This window comes from Saccopteryx bilineata, chromosome 5, assembly GCF_036850765.1.
Source record: "Saccopteryx bilineata isolate mSacBil1 chromosome 5, mSacBil1_pri_phased_curated, whole genome shotgun sequence".
Lineage (NCBI taxonomy): Eukaryota > Metazoa > Chordata > Mammalia > Chiroptera > Emballonuridae > Saccopteryx > Saccopteryx bilineata.
The window spans coordinates 261,024,431-261,029,441 of record NC_089494.1 but is presented as its reverse complement, the minus strand read 5'-3'; the positions used below and the strand labels follow the sequence as shown (position 1 = coordinate 261,029,441).

The 5,011-nt window shown below is 53.6% G+C and overlaps 1 pseudogene; it reads right to left on the bottom strand.

The window, feature by feature from the left end:
• Positions 1-4,261: 4,261 nt before the first annotated feature.
• Positions 4,262-4,349, bottom strand: LOC136307217 (small nucleolar RNA SNORA8; annotated as a pseudogene).
• Between the last annotated feature and the right edge of the window lie 662 nt (positions 4,350-5,011).

Genomic DNA, 5,011 nt, shown 5'->3' with positions numbered 1-5,011 from the left:
TATCTGGAAACCAGCACTTTATTATTATTATTGTTGTTGTTATTTTGGCCGAGTATGATAGAGAAAGGAAGTTTGAGTTCGGCAAAAGCTCTGGGTCCAGTCCCGACTCCCCTACTTTGTCATCTTGAGGCTCTTGCTCAGCTCTCGGAGCTCATTTGCTTTCCTCCCCCTAAGGGAATGGGCGTCGTTCCTACAAGCACGGTCTTAGGAAAGGGAGTGCTTTAGAGACTGTCAAGGTCCTTACGACTCCCCCTGAGACTGAGAAAGGGCCACCTCTCCCATCCCTCCTCCCTCCCGGACTGCCCTCCAGGTGGGGCTTCCCCTCCCTGACCCATCACCCGCCCCCTCCTCACTGGCTCCCTCCCCTTGACTGAGACCCCAACTCTCTGCCCCTCAGTTGCTACCGATATAAAAAGGAAATTAAAGTGCCTCCCTTGTTGGGCATTGTGAAGGTCAAAAGAGCAAATGCACCGAAGGGTGTCACGATGGCCCGGGAGCGGACCTCTGGGAGCCCGCAGGAGCGCGGCTATTATCCCGGACACAGAAGAGTCAGAGCAGAGCAGGAACTTCTAGAAGTCAGCCCTGGATAGGACTCGCCTCGCAGTAACTACAGTTAACACTGTATCATGAGCAACTTCACACTTTCTGGTCCATCATCATTTTAATGGCGGCCAAACGATGTGTGGTGTGATCACACCATTGCTTCATCCATCGGCTCTTCCAGGAACCATTGGAATAGCTGGTCCCCACGTCTCCTTTCCAACTAACTCGCACCCCAGTTCTGGCCCAGGCTTTCCGCTCTGCGTGACGGTAAAACCCAGTTTTGAACACGTCACCCTTTCCCCTCAAACACCTTCAGTGGCTCCCCGGTGTTTAACAGTTGAAATGGTATCTTTTTCTCTACATTCAAAATGCTCTAGAAAATGTTGCTCCAGCCATGCCTAGCTCCTAAATCACCCTGTCGTACTCCACACGCCCCCTAAAGGGACCACCTCCTCACGCTCATGGTCCCCACCCAGCACTGTAAGGACCTGCTTCCCCCACCCCTGCATGTCTCTGCCCTATCCATCTCTCAAAGCCCAACCCAGTCCATTTCTTCCCTCAAAGCCTGTCTGCCGCCCCTCATTGTATCTTAGGATCAGGTGCCCCTGGGAGGAAACAAGACATGACAACCATGGGCTACGCAAGACAGCAGCTCAGTCTCTCTGGCATAAAAGATGAGACTGGGGGCCAGTGGGGGAGCTCTTTGGTCATCTGGGGCCCAGGCTTCTTCTGGCTCTCCTCTGCCATTTTGGGGGGTGTACACTCATCCTCATGGTCTAAAAATGGTTGCTAGAGCCCCAGACATCACATCCACACTCCAGACAGAAGGTTTCTGAAGGAGATCCGGAAGAAGAGCACCTGCTCACTCATTCAGGAAGCTTTCCCGATGTACCACCCACGACGTCTGTTGACAACTCATTAGACAGACCTCATCCACCTGGTCACTAAGTGCAGAGGAGTCTGGGCAAGATAGCAGCATGTCCGTTGCTAGGAAAGGAGGGAGAGTGGGTCCAGAGAGCCAGCCCAGCCTCCCCCAGCCAGGAGATCGCAGCTCTTTCCCCGGAGCCCACAGAGCCTTTCACGGGCGTCTCCATAACACCGGGCTCGGACTCCAGGAGGCAGCAGGGTACAATGACAAACACAGGTTCAGTGGTCAGACGGACAGAGGTTTAGATCCTGGCGAGTCGCTTTCTCGCTTGATGATTTAGGAAAGTTACTTAAACTTTTTCCACCTCTCTGTCTATTGAAACAAACACAAACAAACAACAAAGGCAGTGATGGGGAAGCCACAGAATGGAGCTCTGAGTCTACAGCACCCTGGAAAGTGGCCCGTGAGAGCCTGGTACCTGATCCCTGTCGCTGTGCCCTTCTCATTTGCCCTGTCATCTTCACCCATGTGCTCCATCTCCTACAAGGCACGAGGGCTGTGACGTCCGGGCCCCCGCCGTACGGTGAGGGCTATTACGAATATTTGCTGGATTCAATTGAATTCAGTAGGGCCCATCCGTTTCCTGGGCTTGATCTGACCGTGCCTCAGCCAGCAAACTCATGACCACTGGGATGCTGGGCACAGGTGGCCTCAGCAAGTTCAGGATGGGGCCTGGAAACCATGCTTCCCATCTCCCCAGGGCTGAGAATCGCTGGCCCGGAAATAGAGCCCCTTCCACCTCGGCCTCCATGGTCTCTAACACAGTGCCAATGCCCGCAGCCAGGGCTCAACGGATGTTCGCTCTTGTTGCCATGGTGGTTGTATTTTCTGTAGCTACTGCTGCTGAGTAACAGATGAACTCTGCCGCGCAGGGGGCGTTCAACAACCACTTCGTTATACGCACCGTTCCGTGGGTCAGGAATTGGGGCAGGGTTTGTCTTTGCTCCCTGACCTCCGGGCCTCAGCTGGGACACTCAGATGGACAGGGCTAGAAGGCTGGGACCATCCTCAGGGCTCTGCATGCCCCTGTGTGGCAGTGGCTGCTGCCTGGCAGCTGAGCTCTTGGTTGGGACGCACATGACCTCGTCCTGTCATACAGGGCTAGGTTGGGCTTCCTGACAGCATGGCGGCTGGGTTCCGAGAGACAGCGTCCCAAGAGAGCGAGGCAGACAGATGCACGCAGCATTTTTATGAGCTCATGATCAAGCTGCGGAAGTCACATAGCGTCACTTCTGCAATAGTCACCAGACTGCCCAGGTTCAAAGGGAGGGAACACAGACCCCGCCACTTGGTGGGAGAAGTCACGTTATCAGAAGGCCATGTGGAATGGGAGATACTGTGTAGCCATCTTTAGAAATACTGTCACGGTGTAACAATAACAAGGAGGAGGAAGAGGAGAAGAGAAAAGAAGAGGAAAGATGACAAAGAAGAAGCCATTGTAGTCCTCCTGATCGTCTATGGTCACCCAGGACAATATCACGCACTGTGCTTTGAAAACAACTCAGATCCATCGCTCACCAGCCTCGTGACCTTGAACGAGGCCCTTCTCTGCCCGTGTGTTCTGATTTTATGACAGGAAGGTGAGCACTCATCCTTGCCAGGACTGTTCTGAGACTTAAAGAGACAGAGCGCACAGAGAGGGAGAGCGCGCGCGCACGGAGAGTTCCCGGGCCCGCTGCCGCTGGCGCAGGATGAGACGCGGGTTTCCGGCGGGGTCGCGCTGCAGGGTTGAACGAGAGGCGGCCCCTCTGCTCTGCGCACGTCCCTCCGCCGCAGCCCTCTGCCCATGCCGTGCGGTCGGGGTCAGGGGTCAGGGGGGCCGGACCAGCCATGTGTCCCGGCCAGCCTTTTCCACGGACTTGTCCCGGGCTTCCTGGAGGGCTGTCCTTTGAAGTTGCCGACGGAGGGTCGGGTCTCTTTGGGAGAGTCCCTCTCGAGGTTGCCCCGTGAGATACTCGGTTGATGACAGGGCTGGAAAGATCCACACGGAGACGGGCGGTTATCTTCCTTCCCAAACTTCCCAGTCCTCCAAGGAGAGGCCGCGTGTTTGGTTTGAAAACAGAATGGGCTTTATCACCAACCAGGGACCTGGAGGCAATCTCTCCCCCTGAAGCTGAGTAAACAGCTCCGGCTCCGCTCCCAGCCCAGCTCTCCGCCGGTGGAGCCCGCTGGGGTTTATCTAGGCCCGGCCCCTCACCCCCTCGCCCGGCCCCGAGCCCCTGGCGACCCCGTCTCCTCCCAGCAGGAGGCGGACGCGACTGGATGCCAGTCTCTCGCTACCGGGAACCTCAGGGGTGGCACCGCTTGCCTCGCCAGACTGAGCCGGGGTCGAATGAGGCTATTTTCACAGAAAGCCCTGGCTTTGGGGGTGCTCAAGGAGCCCTGGCTGGATCTGAAGAGAATATGGCAAAACCCATGGCCACCACCGTGACTCACGGCTTCTGTGCTGGGTGACCTGGGGCAAGGTCATTAACCTCTCTGAGGCTCAGCCTCTTCAGCTTGTAAACTGCCCCGTGATGATACGATTGCTGTGGAGATCAACACGGTGCTTGAGTCCCGTGCCTGCCGCACAGGCCCTGAATAAGTGTACTTAATTATTATTACTGTTAATCCGTTACACGTCTCTAGGCAAGAACGAGGGCTTCCTGAATTCATTTTCCCCCCAACGTTTCACGTACACGACAGGAAGCTACTCGATGCGCATTCGGCAATAGAATCTTGTGATTTCACTTCATTTCCATTGTCTTTTCTTCATATATATATATATATATATATATATATATATATATATACTGTATCAATAGAAATATCAGGTTTAGCATGCACAAAGCCAAGAAAACCAACGATGCCAAATACTGAATTTCTATCGCACTGTGCTTTGAACCCATTGTCTTTTTTAATGGAAATGTTTTGGGTGATCCATGTATTGATAGAAGCATGGGCAGACACGAGAATTTATGTGGCGAGGTCCTTGGTACCTGTTCTGCCCCATGGTGACTTTTATTTTTTACAAAATTGTGTAAGGAAGGCGTGGGATGTCATCAGGGAATTCGAGCATACTCTTGTAGAACCAGAGCGAACCAACAACCCTGAAGGGGACTTGACACAACTGGGCCAGCCCCATTCTCCGGCCTCCCCGGGGAAGGCGGGGCTCGCAGGCCTCACGCGGAACCGGCAGAACCATCAGAACCGGCCTCCTCGCCGCCGGAGGCTGGGCTGACTCGTGGACACCACTTGGAGCCTGCTTGCTGTTCAAGTGTCATTTCCAAACAAACACGGGTTACAATCTTCTCTTCTTTCTCTCTCCTCTCTCTCTCTCTCTTTTTTCCTTTTCCCCAAGATCAAAGGAGGCATTTGGGCCTTTAAGATAACATTCATCCGGGGAGAGATGGTAATATATAAGATTAATGAAAATTAACATAATCCCTCTGAATAGAAGGGAGCTTTTGTTCAGTCGTTTGTCCTGCTGTTAATTATCCGTTAGGTGGTGATAAATGCTTTAAATCAAGCAATGCCTTGAAAACCATTTAAATGATTTTC